Source organism: Crassostrea angulata, chromosome 4 (assembly GCF_025612915.1).
Source record: "Crassostrea angulata isolate pt1a10 chromosome 4, ASM2561291v2, whole genome shotgun sequence".
Taxonomy (NCBI): Eukaryota; Metazoa; Mollusca; class Bivalvia; order Ostreida; family Ostreidae; genus Magallana; species Magallana angulata.
This window is the reverse complement of record NC_069114.1, coordinates 17,160,356-17,178,437: the sequence shown is the minus strand read 5'-3', so window position 1 is coordinate 17,178,437 and position 18,082 is coordinate 17,160,356. Positions and strand designations below refer to the sequence as shown.

General features: G+C 33.3%; 1 pseudogene; it reads left to right on the top strand.

Annotated features, from left to right (window-relative positions):
* The first annotated feature begins 337 nt into the window (after window positions 1-337).
* LOC128179686 (uncharacterized) overlaps window positions 338-18,082 on the top strand; it is a 160,633-nt pseudogene continuing 142,888 nt past the window's right edge.

Sequence of the window (18,082 nt, the reverse complement as noted above, 5' to 3'; positions counted from 1 at the left end):
AAACAGTCCCGTGATGCATTTTGATTTGTTTTTTTTTTTTTTGTTTTTTTTTTGCCCAAAGAGAAATTATTTTATTTAGTTTAAATATTTCTATCTATGAAAGGAGACCGATGCTGCTGGTGTAAATAGGAGAAAGTTCATAACTTTCTTAGATGATTCGTTTCTTTGGAAAAGTATTTGATATCGTAAAAACCAAAAACTCGGACCAAGCAGCTTTAATCTTCCACATCGCTTTCGGTTTTACCTTGCTTATATATTTCTGCGTAGACCTGAGGGTCCACGCAATCAATGTCTATAGAATCCGTAAACAGTGGCGTTAAAGTACAACATTTTATTTGCTCTGAGAGATCACGTGACGGTATCATACCCGACTGTTTGTGTGATATGCCCGAGTGATATACGCACCTTAGAGACAGAGAACCGTGTAAGGAAATGTAAATGTATTTCATATAGGACCAGGAACAGGTAACTTTGAGAATATTTATTAATATTTAACTTTTAAATATTATCTTTTATAATCTGTCTGTGCCCCAGCAGGTGGCATTCTAAACAAGTACTCAGAAGAAATGTAAAACAAAGGAGATTTTTTTTTAAATTCATATCCCTTAGAAAAGAAACTTGAAACATTGTACAACATTTTTTAGAGTCCTTGCAAACTCTTCTTAAGGAGACAAAAAAATGAGTATGCATACCAAAGTATGTTTTGTGGTAGTGGGAACTTTCATTGCCTCAATGCTTGCTCAAAACGAAAGTGTAAGCACATCATTTTCTTTTATCTATAGCATACTCCACTAATAACGTTTTATTAATAATAAACAATTAAGAAATGGATAGAATATAGGAATATGAAGCGGAAGATTTACTTATTCTTATTAGAAATATACCTGAAGTAGTATTGATTCAAAGAAGAACAAAACAATGGTCATCATTTATTTTACCTTTCTATTTTTAACAATTTGTTTTTCAGTAATATAATATGACTTACGCCCTGAATGTTATCATCGATATCATATGAAATTTCTATTGAAATTCAAACATAAATGACTAATGAAAAAAGGCTTTTTTCTTCTGAAATTCCCAGTTCAGAGATATAGATTTAAAGTTTTTGAATACAGTTAGCACATCGTACACATACTTCAGTCTAAATATGTACGGTTTTCTGTATGGAGAACAAAGCTAATTCTTTTGTAACTATCCTAAATATTCATCGTTGGCCAACGATAGAGTTAAAAGGCTTTGGAATTTAACTCATTGCTGTAAGGTCTATCGTTCAAAACCGTCGTCAAAAGCATTTAAATGGTACTTGAATCGTCTGCTGTCCTGATATATATTCAATCGCAGATTTAAACATATTGGGCATGTACAGTAATATTGATAATGTAAACAGCTACATTTTGTTTATATCATGATCCCTTGGGTATGGGTAGGACATAAAAAAGGGAGGAGGTAGTCCAATTTTTATGTAGGAACACATAAAGATAATAGAGAAAAAAAATCAAAATCTTCTGAAAAAGCATCCAGCCAAAACATCTGAAACTTGTCTGACAGCACAGGTTGTACAGATTAAAGTTTGATCAAACCATGATTACCTAGAAAAAATGGGGCCACAGAGGGGTTTTAAAAACAGGAATAGATCAAACTCTTTCACAAATACTCAATCAATAGAGGGGGGTTTGAATACGTGGATAACAATCGGTAGATTATTTTTCAACATTTTGTTGAAGATTCACCATGCATGTTTACTATACCTAATTGTCAAGATATTTTGATTCTGTAATGCTGATTTGATCAGAGTTATAGTTATTGTTGCTTAGGTAGGCAACGTTTATGTCAAACATGTTGCTTTCCTCTAAAATATGCAGAGTCTGACATAAATATAAATCTAGTCATTTCGTGCAAATCTTCTTTAATTTTATAATATGCCATGATATGCGATTTTAATGATATGCTATGGGATTTGTAGGATATGCTATGAGAATTTGAAATGAAGAGCTTAATGATATGGTACATGTATGCTATGCTATGCTGTGGTATGGTATGGTATGAAATTTGAACAAAAACGCCCCCATATGCATACACAGAAGAGTTCCAAACATTTTGAGAAAAATGACAAGAAGCCAAAATTTACCACTAATCTGCAATCTGAACATTTATTTGTTTTTAAAATAAAAGCATTTTAAACCGATTTAAAATAATGTAATATGGTACGCTATGGTATGATATGACGAATGAGAATCTATGAGATTGTTTGCTATGATATGAGATTTCAATGCTATGGTGTCCGATTCCAATGTTATGTTTTGAGAATTCAATGCTATGTTATGGTGTATGTTGTAAAAGATGCTTGAACTGACAGTAGTTACGCAACGTCATAAATAGACATGTTTTGGTACATGTAGAGGCTGGCATTGTAATTTATATGTTAAATACACTTTTAAAATTTATTTTATGTATTGTTCCAAAAATTAAACTATTGATTAAAATACAAGTTTCCTCTTTAAGTATTTCTTTAAATATTTAGATCCATTTGATTCATTATTAAGATTTTACATAAACATGCGAATGAATTTCATCATTTAAATTCATTTTATTCATTAAACTAAGATTTACATAACAAGCGAATGAATTTTATCTTTTCTGCTATATATCTTTATCATAATGCATCATTTGTGAATATAATTACTCAAATAGTTTTCGAGAAGGTTTTTTGGCATTTCATTAGCACATGTAAGCATCGTACTTTGATGTATTTTTAAATATCAAAGAAAGGATTATGAGCTCCGTTAATACAAAATGAAACTCGGTTTGCTGTCACATTGTAAACTTATTTTGGCATTATAAAAATCTAGTTACAAATCAACATAACAATTAAAATCATATTCTAGCAGATGATAAGTCTAATGCATAAAATACAAGAGCAGTATTGGAATGAAAAACATAAAATACCGATCTACAAACGTTCGGACGAACGAAACAGGATAAAACAATATTTTTGATATTTCTTTTAAGTGTGGGTATCATTTTCAAAACTACACAATACAATATTTTTGACCTAATTTTGAGGTGATACATAGTTTACATCAAATGACACCCATACCGTTCTATGAAAATAATACATACTTTTATTTTCTTTAATTACAGTCCGTCGAAGAAAAGATGATGTAGAATTGCACGAAGAAGGGGATATTTGACCAATACTTGGTGATAAAAAACATTCTAATAATAACACAGACTGTAGTCATGAAAAGGAATAATGTACCTCATCGATTGAAAAAGAAAAGAATAAGATAAAGCAAGGTATGGAAGCAAAACAAAAACAAAAACTAAAAATTAGAAATATTAACTAAATCACCAGAAAAGCAATTCTCACACAATTTAAACAAAATGGAAAGTGTTTAATAATACCTTGATCTCCACAAGTGTCTTATCTTATTTTTAAATAGATTCAATGAACGAGAAAAAATAAACCGAGAAACAAATCGCCCATGGTACTTACATAAACACATTTCACATAAACCACAACCTAATACTGTGGAATCATTAAATTTCGTGAGGGCCAATTTTCGTGAATGGCTTAAATTTTACAGGTTCGTGGGGACGTCATATCGTGTATTCTTATATATCTACAAATCTACAAAAGGATATGACTTTATTACCCTAATTTATCAATTCGTGGAGGATGTTTTTTCGTGGATGAGAGGTACCGAAGAAAACCATGAAAATTGAGCCACCACGAAATCTAATGATTCCACAGTATGTAACATTTCCCATTAAAAATCTCCATAAAAAATCCGTGTTTGAACCGATGAAGTTTTCCGAGAAAAATTGATAATGTGTAAATGATGATATCTAAGATTTTCTGCCTTTGATCGATTTTAATTGTATTTTTTTACAGGTATGTGTATTTTTTTTATTATTTAAAATCATTAAAAAGTGGTGGAAGCAATAACTTAAAAACAAATATATAAGAAAATAGGTTAAAAACCACACATAGATATTTACATTAATTTTTTTTTGGTTCTAAAAGCAAACTACGCAAAAAAGCTTTAATATCAAAAATATCAACATATCTGATGTACTTACAATCTCGTTTTGGAGATCGATTATTCCAATGATGAACTTACTGGTCTATATGACTAATCGTATATCACAGAATGAGCCAAGTTAAGTAATATGTTTTCATTAAAATTTTTCGATAATGAAATAAAGTTGTATCCATCTCTAAAAAAAACTCACTTTTTTGTTTTTATAAACGATTGCCATTTGCAGTTTCCCGTATCTTGTTGACCGGATTTAACATTACTACATTTACATATAGTGTAACAAAATTAAATGGGCAAGTGCTCTGGAATCATTCCCCTCGACACAATTTTCTAACACGTTTTAAAGAGGTTCGATCCTCTGATTTTGGGTAGCCATTTTGTGTCACCTCCAGTCTGAAAATTCTGTGTCATATATGAATTCTACTTGTAAATTCCTTTTTTACAATGCTAAATAAACTATATTGAATGAAATAGTGAAGGAAAAATTCCATATTTAGAGAGTGTAGTAGGGGACTATATTTTGTGGCGGAAGGTTTTTAAGAAGAAAATGAACATTTTTCATAACTCAGTTGTTTTAGAGTACCGTCATTTGGGCTTTCTTTTTTTCCGTGCAGACCAAATTTTCAGATAGTTTATGCATTGGGATATCTTAGTGTTGTTTCAAAAAACATATTTCAACAATATTTCAATGTTTCTATCGACATATATTGACATGTTTAAGTGATATTTCATAAAAGTAAAGAAAAAATAAACTCCAATTTTCCCCTAAACTAGCTTATTACACAACATATCTCAAAATTTACACTATAGACCCATAATTTTGGCTTTATTTTCTGAATATTTAAGTTTCTTTTGACAAGTCTGTCAGAATTTGAGAAAAAGTTTAAGACTTTTAAATTATTTAATTGCATGTTGAATCGTTTATGAATAAAAATAGTATTTTTTTTAGTGCCAAAAGGTCAAAATATCCATAAGGTGAAGAAATTGCTAACTTTTTCATTACGATAATTTTAATTTTATTAATTCTAATAATGTAAATTTCTATTTTATACCATGGTTCATTTCGATAAAAAAAATTATAGAGGGAAAAGCGATCTATGTGCAATTTGCACTTTCAGTGCAGAAAGGTCATATTAAATACACCGTAGCACCGAAAGGAGCATATAGACCCCAAAATTTAGTTTTGAATTTTGGTTTAAATATGTGTGTAGATGTTTAAAAAATACTTTATAATGAACTTAAAGACTTTTGATCGCAGGATCCAACGTCCTTAAGTTGTGAAATATCTAGTGAAAATCTCTACCCCTTAACCATAGATATACTTCCTGCATATGGCAAGATACATTAACCAGAACCCAGGTCATCCTAACCCCTTGGAACTGAGGATTACAAACTTATTTGAAAACCATTGATATTTTTAACATTAAACCTTATGTCCTTGTTCCTTTGCTATCAAATGGTATACAGGTCTTGACTGTATGGGGGTTTTTCTGACCCCTCTGAGACGGGAAAGTCTAAATATGTTGAGATATTTTTTAGATTCAAGCCCATACCATATTGTTTGTTGTGTTACGGCGCATTAAATGACATATAGGACACGACCCATAGGAGTGGTCCCGATCCTCTGAAACAAGAAATGTTCACATATTTTGAAAACCTTCGAAATACCAACTTTAAATCATTCATATTTTTGTTCCCTGTGTCATGGTGCATCATATATATTTATACATAGATCATACAACAAAGATTGGTACCAGTCCCCTTTTTATCAATAAGAAACGTCCTACTTACTTTTAATAGGTTATTAATTACACGTAATGAACTTAAGAAAATTATTTATTTCCAGAAAAAAATTAAACTTCGGAATTTTATTTAGACATTTTTACCACCTTGTTAATCCTAACGATGATAATAAAAATTTCTTGAACCTTATCGCGTATCTACCCAAAACATATTTCAAAATTTGCTTTGGCTACTGTGTAAATTCTAAAAGGCATTATACAAACTATTATCTTTTTTAAAATCGATTACAGGTTGTTGAGTATACGTAGTGGAGAGTAATCAGAAAATCACTCTTATTTTGTATACGAGAAATCCATATGTTTGGGAAAAGAATTGTAATTATGATTACTTTTTGATTTCACTGAAGAGCATGGTGTCATGTTTTTCTACAAAAAATAACTCCTTGATGTCATCATACCCAATTAAAAAAAAAAACTACTACGTTTTGAGTCAATTTACTTTAAAGTTGTGTTAACATATGCATTTAAAATCATAACACAAAAAACACATTGCAAAGGTACTTGACCATGTATTATTGCGTGTAAACTACTTACATAAAAACATTTATACACACATTCAGTTTCGGTAATGGTAGATCCAAAATAAAAAAAAAAAGAAATGTACTGAAACGAATTTCAATAGAAACAATCCAAACATATGAATGAGTAAAAAAAAACAAAACATAATATGACTGCCGTCACGAGAACAGGGCCCTTAAAGTCAAAATATTCTCAAACTCACTTGTTTGTCAATTCCAGTTAGTCAACTCTTTCTGAATACAAATATACTAAGATATCCATGATCTGGTGTGTTTTAAGCATTTTATGACAATTTTAATAAAAGATATTAACACGACTTTGACGTTGCTGGTCGAAAACGTCACGACGTTACGAACATCAAATTTTCTAAGTGCATCATTTTTTTTCTTCTATACTTCCTTTTATTATCTTTTATTGTTTGAAGTAGAATTAATAATTTTCTACAATTCTAGATTTCTTACAATTTTAACAAAAGAGAACAACACGTTTTAGATATCTAGATTTAGTTAAAGTTCTGCAGCTAATTCAGATCCACTTCCGATGAATCTTCATGCAATAACCCCCTCCCCGAACATATGATAGACAGATAAAGGTGTTTAAAGAAAAAATAAAACCTCTCCACAACTTTTAAATACATCAACGCTTTTTAAACTGCCGGGAGGTAGATAAGCAAACATATAACAAGCATTAATAAAGATTCCTATGTTTCTTTAATTTTAGGGCATTATTAAAATGACATACACAAGTTTATTTTCAAAAGGATAATTATTTTTTCTTTTTGGTCAATCTTTTGCACGGACATTTTATCGCGTGTTTACTGACATTACTTTTTAAGTATCTTTATAGTTCTGATGCAATTTTAAAATCAATAGCTGTTTTTGAAACTCGGAAGTTATATGGTGTTAAATTATTTTCCTGATTTCTGTTCTCTTTTAAACTTTATCAACACTTAATTCATATTAAAAAAAACCGGTGAAAAAAATCGGATTTGACTGTCTCACTGAAAAGTTACAACTACAAAAATTTGGACAGTTGATTTGAGAGAAAAGATTTTAACAAAATTAGCATCTTATATTTAAAGATTTAAACTTAACTGTGCGACATCTAAGTCCGGACACGACACAGTCCGGACTTTTAGCTACCCTTTCCGTTATACATAACTTACTTTTGTTTATATATTTTGGTGGGACATTTTACTCTGATCCTATCATGTCAGCATGAATGTACACATTGCTCAAGTTTTCTCATAATTGTCTCTCAAATATCAAAATCCAATGGGAGATTGGTGGGATTTTTCATCCCATCTCAAACCCCACACAAATCCCATGGGAGAAAAAAACCTTTGTGGGATATAAACTCCCGTGGGATTTTTTCTTCCATCATTGGTGTTGATAGGATAAATAATCCTCTAAAAGGCTTTCATAGGATTTAGTTAAACAATAAAATGCTTTTTATGGTGATTCATTCGGGATATGAAGGTAGCGACATTGCAGAAAAAAATACATTACCCACTTAGCGGGTTATGTAAATTCTTTCTGCAATGATGGTTACCTTCATAACCCGCATGGATCATCAAAGAAAGCATTTTATTGCTTATATTAACATCTCTCTTTAATAAATCAATAATTTGATTATGAAAAGTAAGTAAAATTCGCTTAATTACTGTTAATGTACGTAAGTAGGTTAGCTAAAAGGAACAACCTAATCGTTTCCTGTGAGACTGAGAGTCTGGCATCATCATGATTATTTCGTGCAGTCCGTGATATTTTGTAGGTCGCTGTAGGGTTAGACCAATCGATAAACAGGGTGTGTCAATTTCAGACCTGTCAATTTCTACTCAAGTTTCAGCCGCTGTAGATTTTGACCAACCGATGAACGGGGCATATAGATTTCAGTCTGGCTGTTTCTATAGACTATGAATTAACAATTAGTTTTCGTAAGAAATAGAGGGAATAATACGTTGTGTAAATATAATCCTATAAATCACCATGTTGGGATATTTTATCCCAGATGATAAAAAGTTCTGTAAATATATCATCTTAACTGATTGTATGTTTGGGTTAACTAAACACTTATGATTCAATTGTCCGATCATATAGTCTAGTAAAAGCAATGTTGAAACAACCAATGTATTAATTATTAGATGTCAATATATCGATCTAATGATCAATTACATGTACTAACAATCGATCACATTCAAACAATTTCCCCTTAAACAGCAATTCTAATAACATGTATATCTTTAGGTAATTTGTCAAATATTATTATTATATGTACCATCAATAACATATTCTTTTTGGAATGACTTAATAGAGCTTATAACAATAAGGTTGAACAAATTTTGAGAAAATAAATACCAACAATAACCAATTCTATTGAATAGTAATAAAATATTTCTGTTTATGTTAACCCATAAAACATTTCCCTTCTTACTTTTCACTGTTGCAAGGAGACTCATTTTTGTTTTAAATTTTGATGACTAAAAATACATATTTAGAATCTTAAATTATTTGTACCTAATTGTTTGTAAAATCTACATTGGTGCTATAACATTAACACAGGTACATGTTTATATTCACAAATGTCATTAAGAAGGCCACAGCAAGAGTGTACTTTTCAACATACTAGTATAATATGTCATTGACATGTTCTTTAAAAGATGCATGCATTAGCTGAAAAAGTGTTTTGTCTTAATTATAGGCCTTAGACAGTGTTCAATTTAAAGGAAAAAATAAGTAGTTCAAAGGAACATATTCAACACTCCCCAATTACTTAACAACACTTATCATAAATGAGTTCATGTGATCCTCATGAACTGTTCATGAACATCTTGCAGGGATACACACAATAAATGGCTGAGTATGCATTTTAAAAGCACAAAATAATTTTATAAATGGGCATCCCATAAAATCATTACATATCAAAGCTGCAAGTTCCAGCAAATATTCACATACCGCCCTGGTATATACTTTCATCTTTACAACAAAACTCTAAATTCACATTATGTACTAATTCCCTTCAAAGTGTCAACAAATTTTACGCAGTGGTTCAAGTGGAATTGTGTTTCAAAGTGTTCATTAGAGAACATTCAATGAATGACCAGGAGACTATAATTTCAAAAGAGCCAAAATTCTTAGAAAAATAATAGAACAGGAATATTCTGGTTATACGCACATGTACATGTTAAGATTTACTTCCCTTCAAACTTTAGTGAAATTCTGTGCGACGGTTTAAGAGGAGTTGCTTTACATAAAAAAAACCTAACGGACAAATCGACTTACAGACAAGTCAAAAACATATTATAACCCCTCACAACTTTTGCGTGGGGTTTAGTTATAAATATATGATCTTCTCATGGTTTTATAATTCCAAAATAAGGCTACTTTTCTACTTAAAGTAATTTCCGTAAGCATCAGATGGTCTCGGGCCATGGCTAATTTGCACTAATTAAGGTCTTCCTCTGGGAGCGGAAGACCTTACTATTATTCTAAAAAAAAATTCAATTTTTTTTTCTTCTAGACGCCAACTTTGATCCTTAATATCTCGCTCGTTTGTTCACCGATTGTTTTGAAATTTTCAGATGAGATAACATGCCACATGATGTTGTCGTTGCATATTTTAATTAATGAAAATCCTAATCCGATTTTGAGTTATTCCCCTTTTAGAAAAATTTAACGACTTCTTTTGTCTGATGGGTTTAGCTTTAACGCTGATTGGCAGAGCCTCAAGGATGGTACGGTTTGGAAGCTGATACATTGAATTTGTGCAAGACGTATTTTATTTGTTATTTAAATGCAAATAAAAGGAGTGGTATAGATGTTGAAACAAAGGTTAGAAAAAATGCAAAAAAATTCGGGCATTTTCCATTTTAGTTTTCTACCTAATAATAATTTGTTATAAAAAGTATTTAAAAGTTTTGGTCTTACCGAGACCTTTCATTCGATATATAGAAAAAGTGGCTGGTCCCTATAATTAGTGAGTTAGAGGCGTCAAAAGTTTTTTGTCAATTACTAGTAAATGAATAAAAATTTCTAATCATTTTTTAAGAAAACATGTAAAAAAAATTAATTATGTATCCTTCCGTAGTATTCAATTTGATTTTTTCGTAATTTATAGTCAGTATTTGCAGAAACAATTGGTTGTTAGATTGGTCCATTTTTGTGGGGGTGTGCACGTTTAGGAGGTTATGAAAGGGCTTCTTGTAATGCACTAATTAATACATGCAGCGCGTAAAGATGATTCCACATAAACTTCCCAAATGTTTTTATTCATATGTACATTTTCATTTCATAAAGATAAACCTCTTATTTTTGTTGTTTGTTTCATAACGGTGCCCCTTTCTATATTTAGATACATTATGAGACTCAGGTAACCGATCGATAGTAGGGTCGCTAGCTGTATTCAGGACGTCGCCCAGACGACAGTGTATGTGCTTGTAGAGATGGACGTACACATGTTTAACGCTCCACTGATTTACTGAGACATTTTTAATTGTTTCAGTACTGGAAGATGTGTTAAAAAAATGGTCAATGCATGGTCATTAGTGTCTTCCGTTTCCAACGGAAGACTCTATTGTTTTTGTTAGGTTTCTTTTTCTCTATTTTTCACTATTATTATTCTTTTTTTCTTAACATTTTTCTTAAAACTCAAATATCTCAAATATGCTAGTGTAACGATTTTAAGTTATGTAATGTTGAATCATGCGTACGGCACATGATAGCTGTGTTTGTATTGTCGCCTAGCAACCAGCGGAGATTGTCACGTGACCCACAGAGGGTATAAAGACGAGCGCGTCGCAGCCGCAGCGTTCTTTTCCCTAGCAGTCTTCATAGAGAAGAGAGAGAGAAATTGCGAGACTAAGGTACGGTTTTGGTAGGTGGGTTGCCTTGAGAGATAGGCTTACCACATTTTCATAGTTAATAGGACCAACCGTGTTTGCCACTAGTTGGTTATTATAGAGGCTGTCCTCTCGGAGGTTAGCCTGGCTTAGTCGTCGCTGATACTCTAGTAGTATTAGGGAAGGGGTACGCCTTTAGTTAGAGGTTGTACACTGTCCGTCCTGCATAAGGCATTAACACAGTGACTGCCTCTACTAAGGGTTTACCTCTTCAGTAGGTTACCCAGCTAGGGCGTGCCGCGGGTATTCACTACCGCCTGAATAAGGCATATAATAGTGTTTACCTCGTGGTATTAATAAAGTTACAATCCCGGCCGACCAGATTCATTTGTGATTTTACCCTAAGTAAGGGAAGGCCATTTTGTAAATATTTGTAGGCCAATTGTAATCACTTATCATTTTAGAGAGGAAAATTATTATTGTTCGATATTTTTTTTATATTCAACCCCCAGACCCTAGAATTTACTAGGTACGGACCCCTCGACACGTTACAAAAATAAATGGTGGCAGCGCGGTGGGATCTGGGTAACTGTTTAATTATTAGCTGATTACTTTATGTGAATTTTGGTCGGAATAAATTCTTTTGATTGTATTGTGTTTAAATATTTAATTATGATGAGCGCATTAGAAAAAGAATTGCGGCAGTTGCATGACGGGTTGCCTAAGACAGCTGAGAAATCGCACGCCAGAGATTCAGGCATACCTGACAGCAGGCACACCACATTACTGGGTGAAAAGTCATATAAGAGTTATGGTGCGAAACCTAAGCAATTAAAGAAGACCACCAGTTTTCTTGGAGATGACGAGCATAGTTTTGTGGAAAACTTCAATGAGCTGACAAACCGCAAGCAACGTGTATCAAGTACACCATATATCGACTCTGCAGCCATTGATGACCCTGATGACTCAAGGCCTTACAAGGACAATGTAACACGCAGGCGTCAGAAAAAGGATGACAATGAGCCCGTCCGTTCAGGTGTTAAGGCAGACAAGTTTGATTGCAGTTCATCCTGGGTTGATTTCAAATCACATTTTGAAATTTGTGCCGCCCTTAACAAATGGTCTGTTTCAGACATGGGGATGCATTTGGCGGTATCATTGAGGGGTCAAGCCCAGGGTGTTTTAGGAAACCTACCAGAGGGTGACAAGTGCAACTACAGACTATTGTGCAAGGCGCTTGAAGAGAGGTTCTCCCCGACAAATCAGACAGAACTCTATAGAGCTCAACTGCGTGAGAGACGACAGAAAGCCTCAGATTCATTGCCTGAATTAGGTCAGGATATAAGGAGGCTTACCAATCTTGCCTACCCAACAGCACCAGTTGAGGTAAAAGAGACGCTTTCCAAAGAGCAGTTTATAGACGCCCTGAGAGATAGAGACATGCGTCTAAGGGTTCGACAAGCAAGGCCCATTGATCTCAATGATGCCGTGAGACATGCTGTTGGGTTGGATGCTTTTCAGGCGGCAGACCATCGAATGCAAGACGGTCCAACCTATGCAAGGTCTACACAGAGTGATGAAGAAAAAGTTGTGTTTGATATGTAAATCATTTGAAATGCACTTTTTAAAGGAAAATTGTTTATTTCTGCAAAGTTAAGAAACTTTGTAGTTTGAGTACTGATGTTAAATAAATATAACTTGGTAGTTTTCACATTTTATTTACATGCGGGTCGCATGTCATCGAAGGCGTGGGTAGTGTAACGATTTTAAGTTATGTAATGTTGAATCATGCGTACGGCACATGATTGCTGTGTTTGTATTGTCGCCTAGCAACCAGCGGAGATTGTCACGTGACCCACAGAGGGTATAAAGACGAGCGCGTTGCAGCCGCAGCGTTCTTTTCCCTAGCAGTCTTCATAGAGAAGAGAGAGAGAAATTGCGAGACTAAGGTACGGTTTTGGTAGGTGGGTTGCCTTGAGAGATAGGCTTACCACATTTTCATAGTTAATAGGACCAACCGTGTTTGCCACTAGTTGGTTATTATAGAGGCTGTCCTCTCGGAGGTTAGCCTGGCTTAGTCGTCGCTGATACTCTAGTAGTATTAGGGAAGGGGTACGCCTTTAGTTAGAGGTTGTACACTGTCCGTCCTGCATAAGGCATTAACACAGTGACTGCCTCTACTAAGGGTTTACCTCTTCAGTAGGTTACCCAGCTAGGGCGTGCCGCGGGTATTCACTACCGCCTGAATAAGGCATATAATAGTGTTTACCTCGTGGTATTAATAAAGTTACAATCCCGGCCGACCAGATTCATTTGTGATTTTACCCTAAGTAAGGGAAGGCCATTTTGTAAATATTTGTAGGCCAATTGTAATCACTAATCATTTTAGAGAGGAAAATTATTATTGTTCGATATTTTTTTATATTCAACCCCCAGACCCTAGAATTTACTAGGTACGGACCCCTCGACACGTTACACTAGGATGGATTTTTATGAAAATTTCACGAATAATACAAAATATCAAGGTCTTTTATCATGTACATTTTTGTTGATGACGTCACTTTCAGTCGGCCGTTATATTCGTTTTTCTTTTTGTAAAAAGTGATCTTGTCCTTCCTTTTACGCAAAAACGATTAGAGACAGAAAATCGAAAGTTTCAGGAATGATAGATTTTTGAATTTCTAGGGCCGATCAGGTAAAACTACGATCGTCCGTCACTTCCGGTCCGCTCAAACAGCATTTTTGGAAAATTGTGTTTTAAATTTTTTTTTAAATCAAATAATCTACAATTTTTTTTCAGAATTTGTTTTAAACTTATCAAATTTTAATATGAGCAGGTCGTCCGTCACTTCTGGTCGTCACCGGAAGTGATTCTAATATTTCGATTTTTGGAATTTTAAAGCATATGCCTTTTGTTGACATTTTTGTACTGAATACATAACTAAAAATCGTTTTAAAATCGGTCAACGCATTGCAGAGATATTGAAGTTTAAAAATGACGTTTTCCGAAAATCTGTATTTCGCAGTGTAGGTTGAAAAATTAGTTTAAAAGGAAGTTAATATGATAGTATATTGTACCAAATGTCAACAGTTTAATTGAACCCTATCAATTCAAAATCAAACGAAAGACCCACTTGTTGCTCGCAACAAGGTGCCTTCAGGTAATTCAGGCATTCTCGAGAAATTAAGCATCAAAGTTCTGAAGCGAGAGTCGATAGAGTCGTGGACATGGCCCAGGTGACCCGGGTTCAAGCCCCCATTGCCGCAATTTTTTTTTTTACTATTTTTCGCTTAGATCTACGATTTTATCTTTGAAGTGATAAGTTTAATCTAATCTATTCAAAAATTGGACGGAAGACCCACTCGTTGCTCGCAACGAGATCGTGTTTAGTTAAATTCAACTTTTCCACCATACACGGCCGTCATATAAAGCACAATGTGAATTACTGACATGACAAATGTACGCTGGCAATTTAAAGGGACATGGTCACGATTTTGGTCAAATTTTATTTTTCTGTTTTTATTACTTACAATGCTTTTAAAATGCATTGCTAATGATCAAATGGAATTTGGGTGCCAGTCGATGAGTTTTAAGCAAGATACAGGGCTCACAATTCTTCGTCATCTAAACAAGGCTCGTGCCCTGTTTTTGTTTACATAGGTTCAATATACCAGTAAAAATTCTTTTTCAAGCTGATTTATCTATTATTTTTCTATTCATTTTAAGCATGAATAAACAGTCCCTAACGATTAACACATTCACTCTAGGTCTAAAACGTGAATTTTTACATCAACATTCAAAATGTAAACAAAAGCTTTGGTATTATAGCGAAGAATTGTAAGCTCTGTAACTCGCTTATAACTCAACAAATGACACTCGAATTTTGGTTGCCGATTGAGAATGCCTTACTGAAGCAACATACACATTAAAATCAGAAAAATAATTTTTGACCAAAATCGTGACCATGCCCCTTTAAACGAACTCGGGATTGCTTCCGATTGAACATTTCTTTTAAAGCAAAACAAAGTACTGATTTACGATGAAGATAATATTATCATCGTGGAAATGATTTTAACAAGTGAACTTTGTAAACGTTTACGATAATATTTGCCTGAATCCAAAGTCGCTTATTTTTTAGTTACGTTTATTAGGGATAATAATTATGACTTGCCCCGCGTTTCGCGATTAACATTTGCAAAACATCTACAAACGAAAATACCAAACAACCTTCAGCAACAATTTATAAATTATTTATTACATACACAATTCTAAAGAGGTAATTTCATAAATTTTATAAATTCCTTGTAATTGTACCCGCTATCTTCCATGGAAAAAAGTGGCATGGAAAGAATGTTGTTCAATGTTCATCAAATATGCTGCAGCCATAGCAATCGAAAATAATTAACAAACTGTATATTGATAGATTGACACATTACCAAACATTCAGACCCGCAATGTTTTGGGTTTTTTTTTTACAAATTCTATAAAATTTAGACTCAATGACTTAATTCTTTACCGTTTTCCGTCTGGGTTATTTTGAATCACGTGTGTACGCTATGTGTACATATAAATTTATAGCCATAAAGATAAACACTTTAAATGTTTAATTTTTTAAAAGAAATTGTGTACATGCAAAACAATGCAATTCTAGTGCAATCGAACAATGTATATGGTGAGGGTCGGACTGATACTAATATGCTTGTTCCACAAATAGCGAATGTAAGACGAAGTATTGGGGTGTTATTTTTTAAACAAATATAAGTATTGCTATCTTAAAGGCTTGCATTACTAAACGAAGTATTTCATTGGAAGCATTATTAGACACTTAGCTGCATATATGTAGTCCTCGGTCTGGATCCAGGTAAAATTGACTACCATCCGAAATTTTTCACACAAGGACTACAGACTTGCAGCTACCATTACCTTTGAAAATATATTTTAAAATTTGCCGCTGTTAAAAATTCATTGAAAAGACAAGCAGATTCGAGTAATATGCCGTTTGATATGGGATTTATGAGGTCTAGTTATATTGTTTTCATTTAAATTATTTCATTATTTCACGCTTCAAGTGGGTTGAATGAAAACAGTTTCACGTGTTATGTAATGAACATACATAAAGATTAACAATATTCAAGGTCTTCCCAGATCTTCAAGCAATGATAAGAAGGACTCTCAAAATAAGAAAATAGACGCAAAGTAAACTGCATTCACGGTACATGGTCGCATTGTATGATGTCTCAAAACTTCCTTTTTTGGACTCGATCGTCTACTATAACTGCGAAAAATTAATGAATGAGACATTCTGGCGTGGAGTATTGTATATAAAATGTCCATTGGTCAGAATTGATTCTTTCATGAGGGTCGGGTAGGTATAAAAACCAATTTAATCGTTCAAAGTTTTGAATTGTTAACAAGGATATATCAGATCAAATGTTTTAGAACGATTTATAAATCCATAATACAGTCATTTGTAATCGGTTGACGTGTGGGCATGGTTGTGTATTTAGTAGGCGGGTATCCTTACACCCTATAAATTTAAGACAAATACAATCGCCCAGCAGATAGAGAAAACAAAACCCCCTGGTATTTTAGTTTTTCCAGTTAACTTTCCAGACTGAATGTTATAATAAATTAATGATTTTGTTTGTTTATAATAATTCAACATCGATTTTAGATTAACAATGTACGCTAGTACACAATCTTGTTGCGATGACAACCGCCCCCGGTCATGATACCTATTTCTAAATTAGGATTACACACGTGCTTGAATGTGGCAGAAGACAAGCTGAAACTTAACTGTTAAATGAACTATAAGTTATCGAATGGATATCATCTCTTTGGAAATGTATTTCTCCTTAGTAAGTACGTGTAGTAAAGATACATGTAACTGTGAAAACCATAGAGGAATGCATGATCTGCGCATAATAACTGCTTGATAAAATATTTCTGTATGTCTATGATAATAAGAAAATAAATGCTTGACTTCATATCAGAAAAATTCAGGTACGTAGAATCGGGGGGAGGGGGGAGACAGCCCCCCCCCCCTTTTTTTTCTCGCAAAAATTAATTTTTTAAAATTTACATATAAAAAATTGAATTATCATGGAGTTGCCCCCCCCACTATTTTGGTTTGAAAATCATGAAATTAGGAGTGAAATTGAGGTTTTAAATATACTAAGATAATGTACAAGAGGGGTCATTTACTGTACATCATGGGAACTGGCATGACCCAAGGAACAAGAATATTTATGATTTATGGGTGGGAGTCTCAACTGTTTTAAAAATATTTGGGGCACTTCCTGTTTAAAAGGGGTCATGACCACCCTGGGGCCCATGACCTATATACCATTTGATGGTCATTGACACAAGGAATAAGAATATATAACTAGAGCAAAGCTCGTTGCAAAGCAACGAGTGGGTCTTCCGTTAATGTCGGAAGTAAAGCTGGAAGTTCCTGTAAGAAGCAGAGCTCTAAAACCAATAAATATAAAGATGAAAAAAATCGAATTATTCCTGGAACGACTTAACAAAATCCGAATGATTTTAAGTACGAATTAACTAAAACCTATTCGATTTCAAGAACGACTAAGCAAAAAGAAATCCGAATGTGTTCAAGTACGACTTAACAATTATTTTTGGTACGAGTTAATTTCACTTTGAACATTACGCTATTTTACAAACCAAGGACGCGGAATCAAAATTTCCGGAAAAATCAATTTTTAAACCCCGATATCTCTGTAATGCATCGTCCGATTTTAAAACAGATTTCAGTTTTGAACTCAGCATGAACATTTCTGTAAGATACGTACGTAAAAATTTAAAAATTGAAAAACATGAAAATTCAAAAAAAATTTTTTTGATCCGGTTTCGACCGGAAGTG